Source organism: Phocoena sinus, chromosome 3 (genome assembly GCF_008692025.1).
Source record: "Phocoena sinus isolate mPhoSin1 chromosome 3, mPhoSin1.pri, whole genome shotgun sequence".
Classification (NCBI taxonomy): Eukaryota; Metazoa; Chordata; class Mammalia; order Artiodactyla; family Phocoenidae; genus Phocoena; species Phocoena sinus.
The window spans coordinates 23581475-23600290 of record NC_045765.1 but is presented as its reverse complement, the minus strand read 5'-3'; the positions used below and the strand labels follow the sequence as shown (position 1 = coordinate 23600290).

At 50.5% G+C, this 18816-nt stretch overlaps 1 long non-coding RNA gene across 2 annotated transcripts in view; it reads left to right on the top strand.

Moving 5' to 3' along the window:
- Nucleotides 1-18816, top strand: part of LOC116751876 — a 64574-nt gene that overhangs the window by 9449 nt on the left and 36309 nt on the right. Inside the window, exon 3 of one of the 2 annotated variants that reach the window (XR_004349360.1) lies at nucleotides 746-898. The exons of the other annotated variant lie outside the window; for it this stretch is intronic. This is a non-coding gene — a long non-coding RNA (uncharacterized LOC116751876). Of the gene's footprint in view, nucleotides 1-745; nucleotides 899-18816 lie in introns of those variants that run through there. 2 annotated transcript variants of the gene reach the window in all.

The window sequence follows — 18816 nt, the reverse complement described above, 5'->3', positions numbered from 1 at the left end:
ATGTGTAAAATGGGGCCAATTATAGGACCTCACTTATAGAGTGGTTGTAAGGAATGTATTTGAAAGAGAATGTATTTGAGATAGTTCTGGGAACCATAAAACAAAACCCCAGTGCAAGTTCACCATATTATTCTGTGTTAGCTTGCCCGAATATATCCAGCTGGGGAATCTTGGTTGGCATGACAGGGTTAACTGAAAACTGTTCGTCCTGATGCCACCGTTCTATCACTTACCTCTTGGGAGGTCACAGGCCAGTCCTTACAATTCAGATCCATCTGAGAGTCTACTCAAGAGACCAGAGACCTCAGACTGGAAGCAATGAAAAGATTCCTGATGGGCTTGGTAAAGGCAGAGAAGCACAGAGATGGGAAAGGATATTAGGAGTTGTTTCATTCAATCCCCTCCATTTTCATAGTTCAGAGAGGGAGAGCCACCAACCCACAGCCACACAGCAACTCTGTGGCTGAGCTTGGGGTTGGGATGCAGATCTTTTCACTCTGACAGTGTGCCTTAATCTGGAGATATGTTTGTGCTGTAATCCAAGGATGCAAAGTAAATTTTGGGAATATGACGACTCTCCCTCAAATTAATAACCCCCATTTCCTAGCAACCTATGATCAACTGATCCTCATCCCACCCTACAGGAGGATCCCTGGAGTACCCCTTCTCTTTTTTCTTTCTCAGCCCTCTAAAACACTTTATTGAGGAAGGGTGAAAAATTGCTGAATCGATCTTTTTCAATTAGCACGGCAACTGAATCAAAGAAATTTGGAAGAAGAGAACTTTCTCATCCGAGTGGCTGCCAACACCCCCGCCCCAGCTGAAGTGCTCCCTTGTTCTCGCCTGCTCTGCCCCAGATTCATGGGCCACTCTCCGAATCGTTGGCAATTTTCTCTGCACTGTCCTGACAACCTCCGGCCATGAAAATTAAAAAACTAGTTACCGAATCTCGCTCCTAACGACTTTGTCCTTGTCAGCGATTTGACAGAGAAATCTGGAAGAGGGAGCCTCCTTACGCCTGCAGTGGGCTGAAATGCCACCAGAATGACAATGGGCTTTGCCGTGGGAGGAGGGGAGAATGTGCAGTGTGCCAGGAGTGAATGAATGAATGAAAGGGAGAGAGAGAGAGAGAGAGGCAGAGAGAGAGAGAGAGAGACAGTGCGAGCGCACAAATTTTGGGCTTCAAATTTAAAAATTCCAGTGTCTCAGCAGAGGTCCTGGTGTCTATACTCCAGGACCTTCTGCCAAATGCTGAGCAGGGCGCTTTTCCCCATGCCATTGCCCTCTGGTCCTCCGCCAGGGTACAGAGCTCTGGGCTGGAGAGGGGGGCAGTCAGAATTTGGTGAAGAAATGGCTCCAAAGTGGGGAAAGCCCTGGGAGGCCAGCCCACCTAGTCAGCTTGCTATCTGCCCGAGCTTCCCCCACCACCTCAAGGGTCTCCCCTGATTTCAGACATGAGTACTCACTCTACATACTATCACCGCCCCCCTCATCACCCTGCTGATTTTAAGAAATCCTCAAAAACTGGAGGAACTTTAATTACCCTTAATTAAGAAAAAACTTTCTAGAAGACCACTCTAGATGTGATGGGTGACTCACTGCGACATGGGTGTCCCTGAGCTGCAGGAGGGTGGAGCTCAGCCTCGTGGCTCTGTGTCCCCAGCCCTTGGCTTTGGGACCCACACAGAGCAAAGGCCTGGCAGGTGCTTGTTGGGTAAAGGAGTAGGAACGGCTTCATTCAGAGATTTCTTGTTCCTGCCTCATCCCCCCGGGGTGTGGACTTGCAGACTGACGTGGGGATTTGCGGGGAAGCAGGAGAGAGAGGTATCAAAGCACTGGCTCCTCAGGGCCAGGCCGGGTGAGGTCTGTGACTTCATAGCCAAGAGACCTTGAACAAGTTGCTTAACATCCTCAAGCGTGTCTCCTTATCTCTGACATGGGAATCACCATGGTGACCACGCAGAGGGAGGCTGTGAATTAAACAAAGGCCTGCATGTCTGCTTGCTGTATAGTCAGTGCTCAATAAGAAGAAAAAGTTAACCAGGCCTAGACCCAGAGCCCCTCCCAAGATAGGGAGACTCGTCTCAAGAGCTTCTGCCTCATTATCCACGGATCTTGGGATTAGTCTCCTTACTGGACAGGCCTGGCATCGAAGGGACCCCGGGAAGCTGGGCTGGTTCTTGCTGTTTAACTGAGCACGTGCATTCACTCAGTCAGTCTCTCATTTGTTCATACAAATATCAGTATTTATTGAGCGCCTTCTACATGCTGCCTCGTGCTGGGGTTTGGGCTAAAAGAGTAAGTGAAAGGTGGCCTGAGCTCAGTTCTTGAAGCTCATAAGCCAACAAGAAACAAACAAGCAAAGTCAAGATCAAAATCATTTGGGGTCCAGATCAGTAGGTGGTCAGGGAAAGCTTCTCTTGCGGGGCAGTATTTGAACCGAGATCTCAATAACAAGGAGTGGCCATGCTTGGGCCGGAGGGAAGAGGGACCTGGGAAGGAAGCAATAGTTCAAAGGCTTGGAGGTGGGTACAGGACTGGTTAGGGGGCACGTGTGGCCAAGGTTGATGGAGCAGCAGGGTGGGGGTAGCAGATGGTTTCTGGGAAGCCCTGGGAGAGCTCATTTCATAGAAAGGCTGCCCGGAGGACTGGGGCTGCGCCCAGAGTCCAGAACACGTACTGAGGGCGGAGTGCTTTCACCAATGTCTCCCTGGAGGCCTGCTCTGGCCCCCTCTTTGCCCTACACCTGCTGTGACTGCATTAAAGGACAGATCGTTCAGAAGAGAGGTGTAGCTCCGCCATTATTATGTGTGGCCCACCTTCTCACAGTACATGTCTCCCTGACCTTGGGGGTCGCGCCTGGGTGGAGGGGGTGAATATGCTTTCCTGTCTGCCACCAGGCCCTCCTGCTGCTCTTAGCGTGTGGAGCACACACTGGTGCTGGCTGCCAGGGGTGCAGGTAGTCCTGCTGGAATCGGAGATATCCTTCCCCAGCTGGGTCCTGATTGGGGCAGTGGTCAAGCAAGCTCCACGGTGGGCCCATCCTCCAGGCCCCCAACCTGAGATCACCTCCCATGACCAAGCCTTCCTTGGTCCCAGCTGTGCAAACAGAGGACCTGCAGCCACCCTGGATGTTGGATCTGGGGTCCCAACAGACGTTGGCGTGACCAGCCAATTCACAAAGGGCTGCCTGCTTGGGGTCAGGCACCAAGGACCCTCTGGTGATATGGAGCGTGAGGCTCTTCCTGTCAAAAGGAGCTAAGAGACATTTAACCCAGCGCCATTCATTTATTCATTCAGTAAATGTTTGTTAAGTACCTGCCACGTGCCATGCATTATATTAGTGCCATGTTATATACTATACATGGGGAACTACCTGGTGAACAAAATACAAATGATTCTGGTTTTCACAGACATCAGTATTTTTAAGGGGGTGAAGACACACAAAACAAGGAAACCTACAAATACGTAATTCTGAACACAGTAAGTGAGAGAAAACACAAGAGCAAGACATACAGCATATGTTACAGTTTGGTCAAAACTGATCTAATGGTCCAGGTATGAAGGCTTAGGTAAGGTGCCAGCCACATATAAATACCCAGAATGCCCGTATCATCTGTGAAGTTCATTACTAATAATACTGCCAGAATGAATAAATATGAAAACCATGTTGTTGAGAAAGTCTGAAATGTGGCCAGTATTGAGATTAGCCGGCGAATCCTGGTGTTAATGAAAGTGGTTAAATTTGACAGTCATTGACTGTGTTCGTAAACTCAGAGATGGGAACAGGTGAGAGGTTTGTGGAGCATCTCCTGTGTCAGGCTCTGTGGGGGGCACTGGGGGTCCCCAGGATGTTAAATGTTAACTAGAAGTAAAGTGCTCCTGCCTGCCCGCCCCTTGGAGCACCTCACAGGGCCTGCGTGCGCCGTGCCACGTGAGGCATGGCCAGGCCGCAAATTCCCACTTGTCTGTTTTGTTTTGCTTCAAGAATTGACCTTGTTGCCAGATTTCTGTCGAGATTAACCCGACAGAGTTCCGAATGTACTTCATTCTACGGTGGGTTAGGTTTCCACAGTCGACGAAGTCAGTTATGCCTACATCTCCGTGAAGCAGGCGCAGAAGGGGAGGTTTGCATGGCAGAAAAATCTCTTTTTAGATTGGGCAGAATAGAATTCATGCTTGAGAGGCGTGCTATTTCTGTCTCTAGTCTCATTTTGTACCCATTTCTGTTTGAAGCTGTGTCCTATTCCAGTGCAAAACCCTCTTCCTCCTCCTCCCCCCCACTCATCTCCTTCCCCCTCCCCCCACTCATCTCCTCCCCCTCTTCCCCCTCCTCCTCCCCCTCATCTCCTCCCCCTCCTCCTCCTGCCACTCATCTCCTCCTCCTCCTCCCCCCACTTATCTCCTCCTCCCCCCACTCATCTCCTTCTCCTCCTCCTCCCCCACTCATCTCCTCCTCCCCCCACTTATCTCCTCCTCCCCCCACTCATCTCCTCCTCCGCCCACTTATCTCCTCCTCCCCCCACTCATCTCCTCCTCCTCCTCCTCCTCCCACTCATCTCCTCCTCCCCCCACTCATCTCCTCCTCCCCCCACTCATCTCCTCCTCCCCCCACTTATCTCCTCCTCCCCCCACTCATCTCCTCCTCCCCCCACTCATCTCCTCCTCCCTCCTCCTCCCCCCACTCATCTCCTCCCACTCCTCCTCCTCCTTTTCCTCCTCTTCTTCCTCCCTCCTCATTTTCTCTCCCCTCCTCCCCCTTATCTTTCTCCCCTTCCTCCACCTCTTCTCCCATACCCCCTTCTGCCTCTCTTCCCTCTCCTCCTTTTAAAATCAATCCACATTTATTTGGCTTTGATTTGGGGTATAGTAGCAATTAGGAGATTTAGTGTTAGAGGAAAATCAGATAACTGTGGAGCTGCTGACCTAATTTATAGGAGTTCCTCTGTTTTTCTCTGTAAAATGGGAATGGTTCAATACCACATGTATTTGCGCATATATTTGTTTATGCCAGTCTTCTGGGTTCTGTGAGGAATAAAAAAAGGAATGAATAGGACAATATCCTCCTTCTTAATAACTTCCTATCTCAATGGGAACCTCCTATCTGATGGGGACTTTCTGTCTCAGGACACTCGAGACAGATCACAGTATGTACATAATTGAAAGACAGAGCGAGAGGCACAGACATGAGATGCTAGCAGAGATTGGGGTCACTGTGGGTTGGAGGAAGGCTCTGTAGACAATGTGGTGCTTAAACTGAGTTCTGAAGTTGGAAGGGTCTGGAATTGAAGGGCTAGGCACTCCTGATTCTGGTGGAAGGAACAGGTATGGTCATAGAACCCACTTGTCTGTCTCTAGACTCCCTGTTCCTACACTGCGGGGACCTGCCTTCTTGTTTCCTAACAGTCCTCCCCTGCACTGCAGTCCCCTACCCCCAAATCTTTTTGGTATCGGGCTTTCCTCTCCCCTTTCCTCTCACTGACAGTGACCAGCACTGTCAGCTGTGCCCATTGTCCGGGAGAGGTTTCCCTCGGCTCTCCCAGGAGAACCAGACGTCCTAGTACAGCGGGAGCAATGAACGTGGCAGGAAGGGCTTGGGCTCTGAGCTCACACTGACTTGAGTCTGGATCCTGCTCTGACTGTGGACCTAGGCAAGCCAGTTGACAAGTTGAGCCCCCCAGTCCTCTCCTCTAACCTGAGGGTGATAATCCCCACCTCGCAAAGCTGTTTACAGGAGGAAATAAGATAATGCATGGGTCCTGGTGCAGGTGAAGACTCTCCCAAAATACCAGTTCCAACGTTTCCCCAGTTTCATTTCAGCTAAGCGTGATGGATGGCAAAGAGAACCAGCCAGGGCCCCCAGAGCGAAAGCCCTCACACCATGGAGCTGACCACGCTGGCCTTGGTTCCTGGTTCCTGGGTCAAGGAGAGGTATCTTTGGGCGAGTGACTTATCCACTGGGAGGTGCGCTTTCCTCATCTGTCAAACAGAGGTATCCAGACTCCCCCCAGGGCCGTGCTCAGCGTGAAACTAGACAATGCAGGTGATGAGTTGCACCCAGTGGCTGGAGTATAGAAAGTGCTAGCTATGGTGACCGCGGCTGATCCAAGGCCACAGAAATGGTACCCTCCGTGGCATCGGGCAGAACTTTTGTACCAGCCTTAGAAAGATGATGAAACGAGTTGGAAATGGCATCAGGTCTTTGCACGGAGTGGCTCACCATCTCTAATAACAGTATCTGCAGGCCGGAAGCATGTTTGGAAATAGGACTCGGGAGCCCGGATGTAACTGATTGCTCGTGTTGCCCTTTGGAGCTCATGCACACATCCTGCCCTCCTCAGAATTCACACAATCCCAAGAGCTCATCGTATCTGGGAGAACAGAGTAACCAAACCTGAGCAGCTCGCATTCTAGGGCACTTTGTTCACTGACCTTAAAAACAAACCCAGCACACTGACAACACCCCGCCAGCCTGCTTCAGGCGGGGCAGGGCCCAGGGACTGGAGAGTTCTCCTCACCTGCTGATCAGAGTGACAGCAGCAGAGATCAAAGTTCAAGGCACTGATTATCTTTCTGGTTCGGGGTGCCCAGCGGGACTGAAGGGCTTGGATCCCAGAGAGGGTAGTTGGTCGAACTGAAAAGGAAGGCGGCTCAGCTGATACAAAGCCAACCCACTGAAGTTTTTTTAATGAGGGCCCTGAGTGCCCTGGGCCTTCTCTGCGACTCGCCTGGAGGGCCTGGCTCAGTTATTTTCAGACTTCTCAGGTCCATGGAGGTTTGGCAGGCGTGAGGAACAGAACAGAGGGACCCAACTGGAATAAGTCCCCAGGAATAGAACTGCTTGCAGGAAATCAAAGTAATAGATATCGGGACATATTTCACGCTTCTAGACCGGCTTAAAATGCATCGTGTTACCGGAGCCTGCCCTTATTATGGAAAGTGGGCCATGAAACTGATAAGAACAAGAAGGTGCTCACCCCCACTCCCTTAATGATATTTGACGGCAGTAGTTATTATTATGATAACAACAGAAGCAGGCTCACACTGATTGAGTCCTTCCTATGTGCCAGGCAGTTTTCTAGGCACTTGACATACATTAATGCATTTAATCCTCACCACAGCTCTATGAGGTAGGGTGCTAATATCGATTTTACAGAGGGGGAGGCAGGAGGCTCAAAGAGCAAGTGCAAGAACCGAGAGATAATATTCTTAGACCGTGTGGTCCCAGCCATCAAAGAGCCTGCAGTCCAGTGATGGGTCATGAGTTCGAGGAGTGGATAAATGAATCGATCAGTAGCTGTAGGCAGACCATGGTGCATGACATGAACGCAAATAAGAGATGCAGACAATTAGAAAGGAGAGGTTGTCTGAGCCCGAAGAGATTGGTAGGATTCCAACAGTTGATCAAGATGGAAGGGGAAGGGACTTCTGGTGGAGGTCACTGCTCAGGAAAAGCCCGAAGCAAGTCTGGATGAAAGGATCCTAGTGTGGCTGGACTTAGGATTCATGGCAGGCAGGGCTAGGAAAGGGACGTGGAGCTGGATTGGGAGGCCTTGAATGCCGAGTGGAAGGGACTGGGTCTTTTTGGTCAACTGTAGATGCAGCTGAAGTTTGGAGCACTGGAGGCCCAGGATACTGCTCTTCCTCTTGGCTTAGGGAAGGAATAGAAAGAACAAAAGTGACCTTGGAGTCAGTCGGCTTTAATCTTGATCTTGCTCACAAATTTGCTCTGTTGTCCTTGAGGACGTTACCCAACTTCTCCAAGCAAAGCGGATACTTACCTGCATTTCAGAGGTTTTGGGAGACCATTAGATATGATAATGTATGTAAAGTGTAAGGTGTATAGTAGGTGTTCCATGATGGTGGCCAATATTATTTATTAATAATATGAACTCTCTTGTTTATTTTCTTTTTGTACCTGTTTCCAAAAGCAGGTCTGCAGACTCCTAGGGATTCCCCAGACTCTTTTAGCAGGTTCTTGAGGTTAAAACTGTTTTCGTATAACTCTGGGGGCATTGTTTGCATTTTTCATCTGTTGATATCTGGACTGGTGGTGAGTAAAACTGCTGGCATCTTAGTACAAATCAAGGAGCAGCACCAAAGTGTACAAGGAATCATTGTGTCCTTCACTATCACAACATATACCAGTTTCACTTAAGAATGTTCTAAATGAAGCAGTAAAATGATTAACTTTAGAATCTCCTCCCTTGAGTACCTGTCTTTTTAATGATCTGTGTTTTAAAAAAAAAAAAAAAAGAAAGCTACATAGAAAGCACTTCTGCCGCATACCAAAGCACACTGGTTGTTGAAGGTAAGTCAAGAAAAACACGTGTAATTGAATTGTCCACTGGATCGGTCACTTTTTTAATGGCACATCATTTTTACTTGAAAGAACAGCTGACACACCAGGGTTTTCAAATTGGGCAGATATTTTCTCAAAATGAACAAAGTGAGCCTGTCACTTTAATGAAAGCAACAGGCAGTATTTGTCACCAGTGATAAAATTCAAGCTGTTAAGTGAAAATTAGAAGTTTGGAAAACTTTATCTGCCACTCTGAGCTTGACATCTTCTCATGAAACAGTCTCTGATGAGAACTATAGTGATACTAATGAATTTGAATTTTTTTTTTTTTTTTTTTTTTTTTTTGCGGTACGCGGGCCTCTCACTGTTGTGGCCTCTCCCATTGCGGAGCACAGGCTCCGGACGCGCAGGCTCAGCGGCCTTGGCTCACGGGCCCAGCTGCTCTGCAGCATGTGGGATCTTCCCGGACCGGGGCACGAACCCATGTCCCCTGCATCGGCCGGTGGACTCTCAACCACTGCACCACCAGGGAAGCCCCAAGACCAAAGATTTTTGAGAGATGCTGCCTCATGGCCTGGCATATAGTAGGTGTTCATTAAATAGGTGTGGAGCCCAGGCCTTTGGGGTGATGGCAAGCCAGGCCGCCTGGTCCCCATGTCACTCTGTTTCTCTGTTCTTTGAAGGACAGTGTCTAGACTGCATGGTCCTCCCTCCTGTGACTCTAAGCAGGGCTGGACGTGGTGACCTTGGAGCTCCTCAAACCAAGTTCTGCTGCCCAATTTATGCTAAGTAGGATTACCCATGAGCCTCACATCCACATCCCAACTCGCCTCTGCAGACTGCAGGTTCTAATTCATTGTTTTCGGCCTTTATCTCGCTGGTTTAGGCCAGATTGGGAAGCCTGCAGAGTTGCTGAGACAGTAATTTACAACTAAATGTAAGACATGTTAGGGTCAGGCTGAGGCAGTTGTAGGCTATTTTTTAAAGAGGGCACTTAAGAAGAGTAAAGGTGGACCACGTAGCACTAGGGCCTTCCTCGGGCCTGGCTTGGGATATCGCCTTCTGCAGGAGGGGAAATGCTGATTCCGCTCTCCTTGCTCAAAGGCAGAAAGAGGTGGGGGAGCGGTGACTGTTCCCTGACACCCAGCCGTCCAATCTCCTCTCTCCTTTTCTCCTTCTCTGGGCTGCTCCCCATGGGCCTGGAAGAGTGCATCTTCCCCAGTGGCCTGAGCAGCTGCCTGTCATCAGAGTCAAGGCCACGATCCACTTGATGGGATCAAGTGGATCCCAATGGGGCCTGGGAACAAAGCTAATTAGCTAATGTACTAAGACATATAAATAAAGAAATCCAACCACCTCCAAAGTTGGCTTGTGGAGGTTGAGGGTGACCCTGGGGCTTCAGTGCCGCCAGGGCCCTTGGAGAAGGTCGGATGCACCCGTGCTCCCTTTGCTTGGGTCTTCTTGGGGTGGGACCGCTGGGGAGACAGGGCTGGTTGCAACGCTGGTTGGGGACAAATGCTTTTGGACGGCGTCTTAGGTGGAGTTTCTCAGGCAACAGACTGTGAGAGAGAGGGGCTTTGGGGGAGCAGGCTTGGGAACCACACCTGTGAGGGCGGGAGTGGAGCGAGGCTAGCCAGAGAAGGTGGGCTGGGGTGCAGCTGCAACAGAGGCCTCAGCCCATCCCCCGGGGAGCTTTGGTGGCCCCGCAGAGTTGTTCTGAATTGAATCAAGGGGTTTCAGTTTTGTTCCCCCATAATGGTCAGTCCCTGCTTGCCGGCTGCCCCCGGGTGAATGACTAGAACCGACATCCATGCAGTTCTCTGTGGTCTAGTGCAGTTCCCAGCGAAGGACTCAGTGAGGGCCACCAGCAGCCGCCAGCGCTGGAAGCCAGAGGGACGAGTGCCTGGGTCCTGATGGGCCACCTGGGCAGTGTACCATGGCACAGCCCCAGAGGCAATCGGAAGGCCATTTGAGGATGCAGGGAGCTGGAAACAGCAAGTTTCATTTAAAAATAAGCGTTGCTTCAAAGGAACCACAGAAGATACTCAATGCATATCTGTTGAATGGCTGGATGAAAGAATGAATCGAAAAATTGGGAATCCCACATGTACAAAGGATAAGGATTGCTCTTGGGCAGGTATTTAACCTTTCTGTGCTTCCAATTTCTCATCCATAAAATGGGACTAGTAATGGCACCATCGTCATCAATGTTTTTGTGAGGAGGAAGTAATTTAATATGTGTAAATGCTTAGAACAGTGCCTGGTGCATGATAAAAGCTGTATAAACGTCCGCTCTGACGGTGGTTGTTACTACCGTCGCGAGGGTTGCGGTTATCGCTGTTATGCAAAGTGCTCACCCATCGCGGCAGGCCCCAGGTACAGCCATGGAGCTCGAGGTCTCCAAAGAGCGTAGTTACAAACCAACAGCTGCCGGGAATGGTGGAGACACGTGGATGGTTGGGGTTTGGCTCAGATTTTGGTTAGGACAGAGTTTCCCCAAGTGTTGGGGACACTAGTAGTATCTAGGGTTCCTGTAGTGAGGGACGCAGACAAAGCATCAGAGAGAGCATCTCTCAGCCCTGATTATATCAAGAAGCTCTCAGGCTGGTGCTGGGGTGTCCCTAACGCCTCCCTAACAGTAGCTCTTCTCTCTTTTTAACGACAACGAGAGAGCAGGCTGCAGACTTAGCAGCTCCCCGAGTTGCAGAACCTGGCTGGGTTTCAGGAACGTTATCTTGTTTTCAGTGTTCTTATTTTTATGATGATCGTCTATCTACAGCAAGTTGAAACCTATTTTCCAATTGCTACCATGAGAGAAAGATTCTTCTTAACATACCATTTTATAAAATAGAAATCGGTGAGTTGATTTCAGGAAAATGTGACATAACTAAGAGCCCAGGTCCCACGTGGATATGGCAAGCATGCAGAGGGTTTCCACGAGTAACTGAAGTTTGAGAAGCCCTGGGTTTAAGGGAACAGACAGGAAGTGTGAGGGAGGCAGACTTGGCAGGACTGGAACCTGCTTCCATTGCTTTGCACACAGAGAATGCCCCTGCCTTCTCACCTCTGTGCGGCTTGGATCCAACACACCTTTCCCATCCTGGCTCCGGGGCCACTTCCTTCACCAGATTTTCCCTGGTTCCATCCCAGGTGACAGTTACCTCTCTCCCTGCTCTATCCCCATAGCACTTAGGAGGCAGTGAGGCTTTCTGTTCTGTTAGAGAAGTGCACCCCCAATTCCAGTCATTTGCAGTGAGCACGGCACAGAGCATGCAGCAGGTGCTCAATGAATGTTCACTCTGAATTTGCACCTTACTAAACCATGGCCAGATGATGAGCACGTGCACTGCTCCAGGTAAACGGAGCCAGAGATGGAGCCCACGGCAAAGCGCAGCTGCCCGTTGCATGGGCATCCTGTGGTTGAAGACTTTGCAGTGATTGCACGTAGCTCAAGCTGAACTTGGTGGGAAGTGGGCCTGAGGGCTGGGCGGTGAAGGTCAGGGGCGGGGCAGGCCACTATCCCTGTTTCTGTGAGGTGCCGTGGGCAGCTAAGGGCCATGGGAGTTCATCAGAACTGATGTCTGTGGCAGCTGCTGTCCTGTCCCCAGGAGCCATCTGCTCTTATCAGAGCCACTCATCCTCCTTCCCCCTCCTCAGGACACTGCCGTGTCCTCCTCCCATCGCAGATGACTGGTGCTCTGCCCTGGTGGTGGTAGCTGCTCATTAGGAGGGGACAGGAGCTCCCTTCTCTCAACGCCATGATTACCTTTCTCCTGTTCCCACCTGGGGAGAGAGAGTGTGGCCTGGTAGGAAGCTCCCCAGGGTACCCTGATGCCATGCAGACTGGGTTTTGAACCCTAGCTCCTCCATTGATGGCCTTGTGACCTTGGCCAAGTGACCTCCCTCTTGGAGTCTCAGGTTCTCCATCCTGATCCCTGCCCTCCAGGTTGTACCAACGGGACCGGCATAGAGATGGGTGGGTGGCAGGAGCTCCTGCTCGACAAAGCTTGGGTTCCTTCGCCTGCTGTGCTCCACCATGCTAAAGGGGAGGTGCCCCTGCCCCCACTGTAATGGCTGAAAATGAAGAGCTTGGTTTCCTCTTAAGATGGAAAATCCAGAATTTGTAATCCTCAAATTTTAGTGAACGTAAGCACCATCTGGGGATGCTTGCTAAAATGCAGATTCCTGGGTGCTGCCTCCCGAGAGTCTGGGTGGGGCTGGAGAAGGCACTTTAAATAGTCCCCTCAGGGGTCTATGGCAGGTGGTTCCTGGGAACGCCTCTGAGAGCCCTGCCCTAGGTCACAGGGCTGGGCCGTCTAGTCCAGAGGCCACAGCTGGGGGACCACCCCTCGAAACTGAGAGAGTTTTCCATTTCTATTCAGCTTTCTTGTTCTTTGGGAAAGTGTGGAGCATTGGCAGTCCTGGGCCTGCCGTTCTACCCGACAGGGGGCCAGAGCTGAGTTGCTCCTGCCCCCTTCAAACGGGGCTGCCGTTGCTATTTAAAGTCCTGGCCTAAATTCCGGGGTCGTTGGCATTTGCGGCCTCTGGCTGGTCCAGTCCCCTCAACCCACAGACCAGGAAACTGAAGTCCAGAGCGAAAATAGCTCAGGCGTGGAGAGCCAGGTTTGGTGAGGCTGCAGAAAGCAAAGGCCAAGATGGGAACGTGAGGAGAGAGAGTCCTCACGATGCTACTCGAACTTCTGGATCCAGCTTGTTTCATGAGTTAAAAGTACCCACCCCACCTAGGGTCGCCAGATGAAACACAGGTTGGCCAGTTAAATTCGAATTTCAGATAAACAGTGACTCTTTTTTTCTCTAAGTATGCCCCATGACATATTCGAGACCTATCTATACTAAAAATTATCAGCTGTTTATCTGAAGTTCAGATCTAACTGAGCATCCTGTATTTCTGTATTTTTATGTGCTAAATCTGGAGCCCCAACCTCATGCCTCTTTTGGGCTGAAGCCAGTCTGGTTGGGTTTCTGAGTCTTACAACTAAAGGGATCCCAGTGGAAGCAGGCAGTTGAGAAATGACTCAACTTGCCTGGCATCACAAGGCCAGCAAGTCACAGTGGCTGGATTGGAACTCAAGTCTGTGACTCAGGAACCTGTGATTACTCCTCCGAGAGGCTGGGGTGTGGTGGAGAACAGATGATCTGGAAGCTCATGTGACAGAATTGGGCTTGAATAGAACATGGGGCAGGGAGGAAGGCGAAGAGAGAAGGAGATAGGGACTTGTACCTTTGCTGACTGACAGATGACAGTAGTTTTTATTATTATTTGCTAATTCGCTCACTAAATATTTATCAAGTACCTATCAGGGACAAGGCACTGTGCTTGTTTCTCTGATATCTGAAATGGGCTGCTACTATCATTGTTTATCTTTTGCACTGTACAGGATGGGAGAGCGATGCTCAGTGAGGCCACAGGACTGGGAACTGAGGGAACTGGGGTTTCTCCAGGCCTACTGAGCTCCACGCCCCACTCTGCCAGCCCACGTGGAGGCCAGTCTGCTCTGCTACTTGCTGCGTGTTCAAACCTGACTCCCCATCCCCTGCCTGGGCAAAGCAATGCAAGTTGAAATTGCTAGTAAAGGCTCAGGCGGCACCCGCCCTTGGCAGGTACATCTATTGTGAAATATCTGATGTTTAATCCTGACAGCCTGTGTCCCACATCTGGCCACAGCCCTCCTTGCACACCCGTAGTGTGGGTGCCCAGCTGTGTCTCCTTTCTGGGTTGTGGGATGGAGGCTGCTGGGGGAGGGGGATAGGAGCTCTGGGCCTCAGCAATGCTGGAAGTTGGATCCAGGCCTCTGGTGCCATGGTGACGGTTACTATAGAAACACATGGGCTGCACTCAGCACTCCTACCAGGATCTGTGGGGGTTTTCATAGACTGGAGTTGATAGAGAGGGGGGACTCAGTAGTGGTTAGAGTCTTCCTTCCACAGTGAGGGCCAGGTCTGTTCTTGGGGCTGCCCCACCTGTGTCTCCATCTTTCTCTCCTGCCACTTCCCCTCCCATCCCCTCCCGTTACCCTGAACAGTCTCCAGTCCAAAGGTGGCTTTGGCTGTGGCACTCTCAGCCTGGAGGACCCAGGCTTCTTCCCTTGGCTAATTCCTACTCATCCTCCAAGTCTCGTCCTGATATTCTCTTTCATTCAGCAAATATTTATTGAGTGTCTACCAAGTACAGGACACTGTTCTGGCCACTGGGGACCAAGACAGACAAGGGCCCTGCTCTCATGGAGCTGCCAGTCTCGGTGGAGAAACAGGCATGAAGGAAGCACCCAAGAAAGTGCACAAGAATACATTCTGACGGTGCCATGGAGAGAGCGAGGAGGGTGATGAGGCAGACAGTACGGGGCTGTAGGGATTGGGGGTCAGGGAAGGTGTGTCTAAGGAGTGACATCTGTCCTCTCTGCACCCTCCAGCTATCTCACCTGCATAGTCTGGTCTCTGAATCACAGCACTGATGACGCTATAATGTCACTGCCTGTCTCCCACCCTAAACTGCTTCCTCCTTGAAGGTAGGAGCAAGGTGTCATTTGCCTCTGTGTCCCCAAGGTCTGGTGCATAACAGGGGCTTGATAGAGCACACACACTTACCGGCTGTGACCCATGGGTCAGGCAGTGTCACAGATGGCCTCTCATGTCCTCTTCATGTTGAGGCCGGGAGATACGTATAATTTGATTATTTCCTATCACTTTAGAGAGAGTGGAACCAAGCTCAGCTAGGTTAGGAAACTAGCTTCACACCCCCCCCAGTCCACAGAAGGCCTGAGAGTCAAACCCAGTCCGCCCTCTCTGTGCTCCTTTTATGTAATGTGGTAACAGCTTTATGGAGATATAATTCACATACTGTACAATCCACCCTTTTTTTTTTTTTTTTTTTGCGGTATGCGGGCCTCTCACTATTGCGGCCTCTCCCGTTGCGGGGCATAGGCTCCGGACGCACAGGCCCAGCGGCCATGGCTCACGGGCCCAGCTGCTCCGCGGCGTGTGGGATCTTCACGGACCGGGGCACGAACCTGTGTCCCCTGCGTCGGCAGGTGGACTCTCAACCACTGCGCCACCAGGGAAGCCCCAATCCACCCTTTTAAAGCGTACAAGTTAATGGCTTTTAGTGTATTCACAGAGTTGTGAAAACATCAGAACAATCAGTTTTAGAACATTTCAATTGCAGCCCCCCAGACAACCAAATTCCTCCAGCCAGGGCCCCCAACCTGAGCCTCGCAGGAGGACTTGAAGTTCAGAAGTTGTCTGCAGTTGTAAATTTAGAGCTGAGGGGTTCTGCGTGGGATGGCTGCCTCTTTCTTGGCATAGCAATAATGAGCTTTTGCTTGTTGGCATTTTAAATGTATATGCTTGGCTTCTCTGAATTAAGACACTGATTCTCCACTGAAAATTTCAAAACGACCTACGGACAAATAAGTTGAATTCCAGGAGAGCCTTCAGAAGGCTTTCCTCGCTGGGACATGGCGGGTGCTATCCCTGCAGTGGCTCAGAATGTCCGGAATTCACCAGACTCTGTGCTTTTAAAGCCTGAAGCTTTCTGGAAGCCTGACTTTGTGGCGTGTGCTGGCGTAGAAGGGACTGCAGCCAGGAGGAACCGGGGACTCTTTGAACCCCAGGACCACTCTGCCCCTACTCTTCATGAAGGGCCTGTGGTGACCAGTTTAACTCATATGTCCAGATCACTTAGCCCCAGAACCAGTGAGTGGAGTAGGCAATGGATTTATCCTTTCCTCAGTGCCAGGGGAGGCTCCATTGCCCCAAATTTTCACATCCTTCCCCCCTCCCTCCTTCAACTAACCACAGGTGCCTTAAATTCACCTCTGAAGATGTATTTATTAAACTATTGAATGGGAGCGGTTTAACTTTTTCCCCAGCTTGGTGCACGAAAGAGGTCACGTGTCGTTTTACCATGCACACCACAGCCCCCAGTCGCCCAGTTTAGCAGAAGGTTTAGAATCTCTCTCCTGGCTCCATCTCTCCCTCCCTTGGAATCGTGCAAGAGATTCAAGTTCTTCATTGGTCTCCAGGGGTCAGGCTGCAGTCAAAGATGGGTGACGTGAGTTCTGGAGAGCCTTACCAGTTCTTGCATCCTTTTCCTCGTGGCCAGCTCTGCATTTACTGTCCCTGCTCGATTACAGGAACCAAACCTGGCCAGTTGAAGCAGGAAAGGATTTCTTAAAGGTTGCTTGTTGACTAGCTTCCAGAGTCTTTCTGAGGACCAGAGACCCAGGGTTGGAGGTCGCTCAGCTAGGAACAACTTCCAAAACCACATGACTCTTCCTCCACTGGGTACAGACACTGCCACTGGCACCACTAATACTAGCAGGGCTGGACCCTGCATCTGGGCCTGATGTTGCCACTGGAAACCGGATTCAGCTCGTGGCTGCCATGCTCTCCATACAGTCCCTGCTTCCCTGTGTCATTAGTGCCCACGCTGTCCTGAGAGGGCGTGTCTGATAGGAGAAGCCTAGCTCACGTGCCAGTTACCTAGCTACACGGGAGGCTGGGAAGTGAATTTCAGCTTTTGTAGTGGGAGGTGGTCTCTGCCCGCCGGCTAGACTCATGGGGCGGGGAATTCTCCCTCAAATGAACCACCCAAATGAATGCTCCGTTACCAGTGGCTTCTGTGCAGATCTGTCCATCTCCACCCTGTACCTGTGTTCCACGGGATTGGAAGAGGGACAGCCATTGGCCCCTCCTTCCCCCTTCCCCCAGGACCATGAGTGTCTGCCTGGCATTTCTATAACTAAGAGGAGCCACACATGACTGCACAGAACAAAGAAGCCTACTTCAAGGTGACCATAAAACCCACACGGACCCAAGTGGGAGGAGCTGTTCCCCAAAGGAAATCAGGGTGCCGTTTCCAAAAGCCGGGATTCTGGGCAGGAAAAACGACACATAATTCACCACAGCTGAGGAATCCTGTGGCAAATCAGTTAGGAAACAAAAGTAACACATTCGAGAAGACACAGAGGGGTCTCAGCGAGTACCAGTGTCTTCAGTGGAATGATCTGGAATGCGCATGGCTCTCAGCCTAACACCCCTGTTGCCCCCTCAGGATTCCCTTTCCTCTCCTCTTTGTCTTTCAGGGGAGGCCTTTCCCCATTCCATCCTACCTGTTCCGGAGAGGCTGTGATGCCCTTATATGGGTCTTCATCCCTGACAGGTGGTGCGCTCTGGGCTTAGAGGTCAGGCTTTGGATTTGAACAGATCTGGGTTCTGCTTGGACTCTGCTCCTTTCTTTCTTTTTTTTTTTTTTTTTTTTTTAATTTTTTGGCCACACTGTGCGGCGTGCGGGATCCTAGTTCCCCGACCAGGGCTCGAACCCGCGCCTCCTGCAGTGGAAGCACGGAGTCCCAACCACTGGACCGCCAGGGAAGTCCCAGACTCTGCTCCTTTTTTGTAAATTGGGTAGCTTTACCTTTCTCAGCCTCGGTTTCTTCACCTATAGCATAAATAAAATGATAGTATTTATGTCCTAGGATTGTTTTGAACTTTAAATGAGATTGTTCAAGTAAAGTATGTAACAGTGCACGGCACAATAACTTGATAAAAGGCAGTCGTTTAATGTTACTGATGGCAGCATAAATAATCATTATTATCATTTAAGAGTTGGGGCAAGTTATTCACCACCTCTGAGCCTCAGTTTCCCCCACAGTAAAGGGTGTGAAAATATGGGTCCCCTGTTGCTTGAACCGTGTTTAGTGCAGAACAGTGGTCCAGGAAATGTTCATTATTCAGTGACATCATGACGAAGCTTTCCCACAAATGTTTGTGGAATGAGGGTAGGGATTTTTTTAAAGGGAGACTGGTGCTTGTAGCTGTTCAGGCAGGGTGAGGTGGAAAGGATGCGCGATTACAGACTCTACGGGCAAAGCATCTTGGGCCGGAGGGACCCCAGGGGCACTGTGTAGGCCTTGATCAGTTTAGCACTTCCTAGGATTTTGACGTCCTCTTCCATTCTTTCACGACTCAGGCATTCCACGGTCACCTCGTTATGGTTCTGTGTGAAGACAGCACCCAAAGGGGCCATCGATTTGGAACATCTGATCGGCTTTCTGAGTCGGATCTACTAGCTTGTAAAATCCAATAAATGTCAAAGATCTGTCAGGCCCATTAACTTCTGGAGGTCTATTAAAAGACTCTGCTTTTGCTAAGGAGATTCTGTTTCTGTCACACAGACGCCAGGGTGGCCGATTCTAAAACCCTGGAATTTAGGAAGTTAGGAAGGGGGCAGGTTTAAAACGGGATCCCCTGGTCTCTACCAGTTTTGCCTTAAGACTCTGCCACCTCTTCCACTGGTACATACAGAGCCTCTGTCAACATGACCAGCCCTGTGGTAGGTATGTGGGTGGGTGGCCTCCTCCAGGAAACGGTCCAGACTTCTTTACCTGCCTCCAAGAAAACGAACCGAGTCCTTCCCTTCAAAATAACCCTACCACCCGTCTCTGTTTTACCCCTTACAACACTGAAGCATGATTATTTGCTGCACGTCGGTC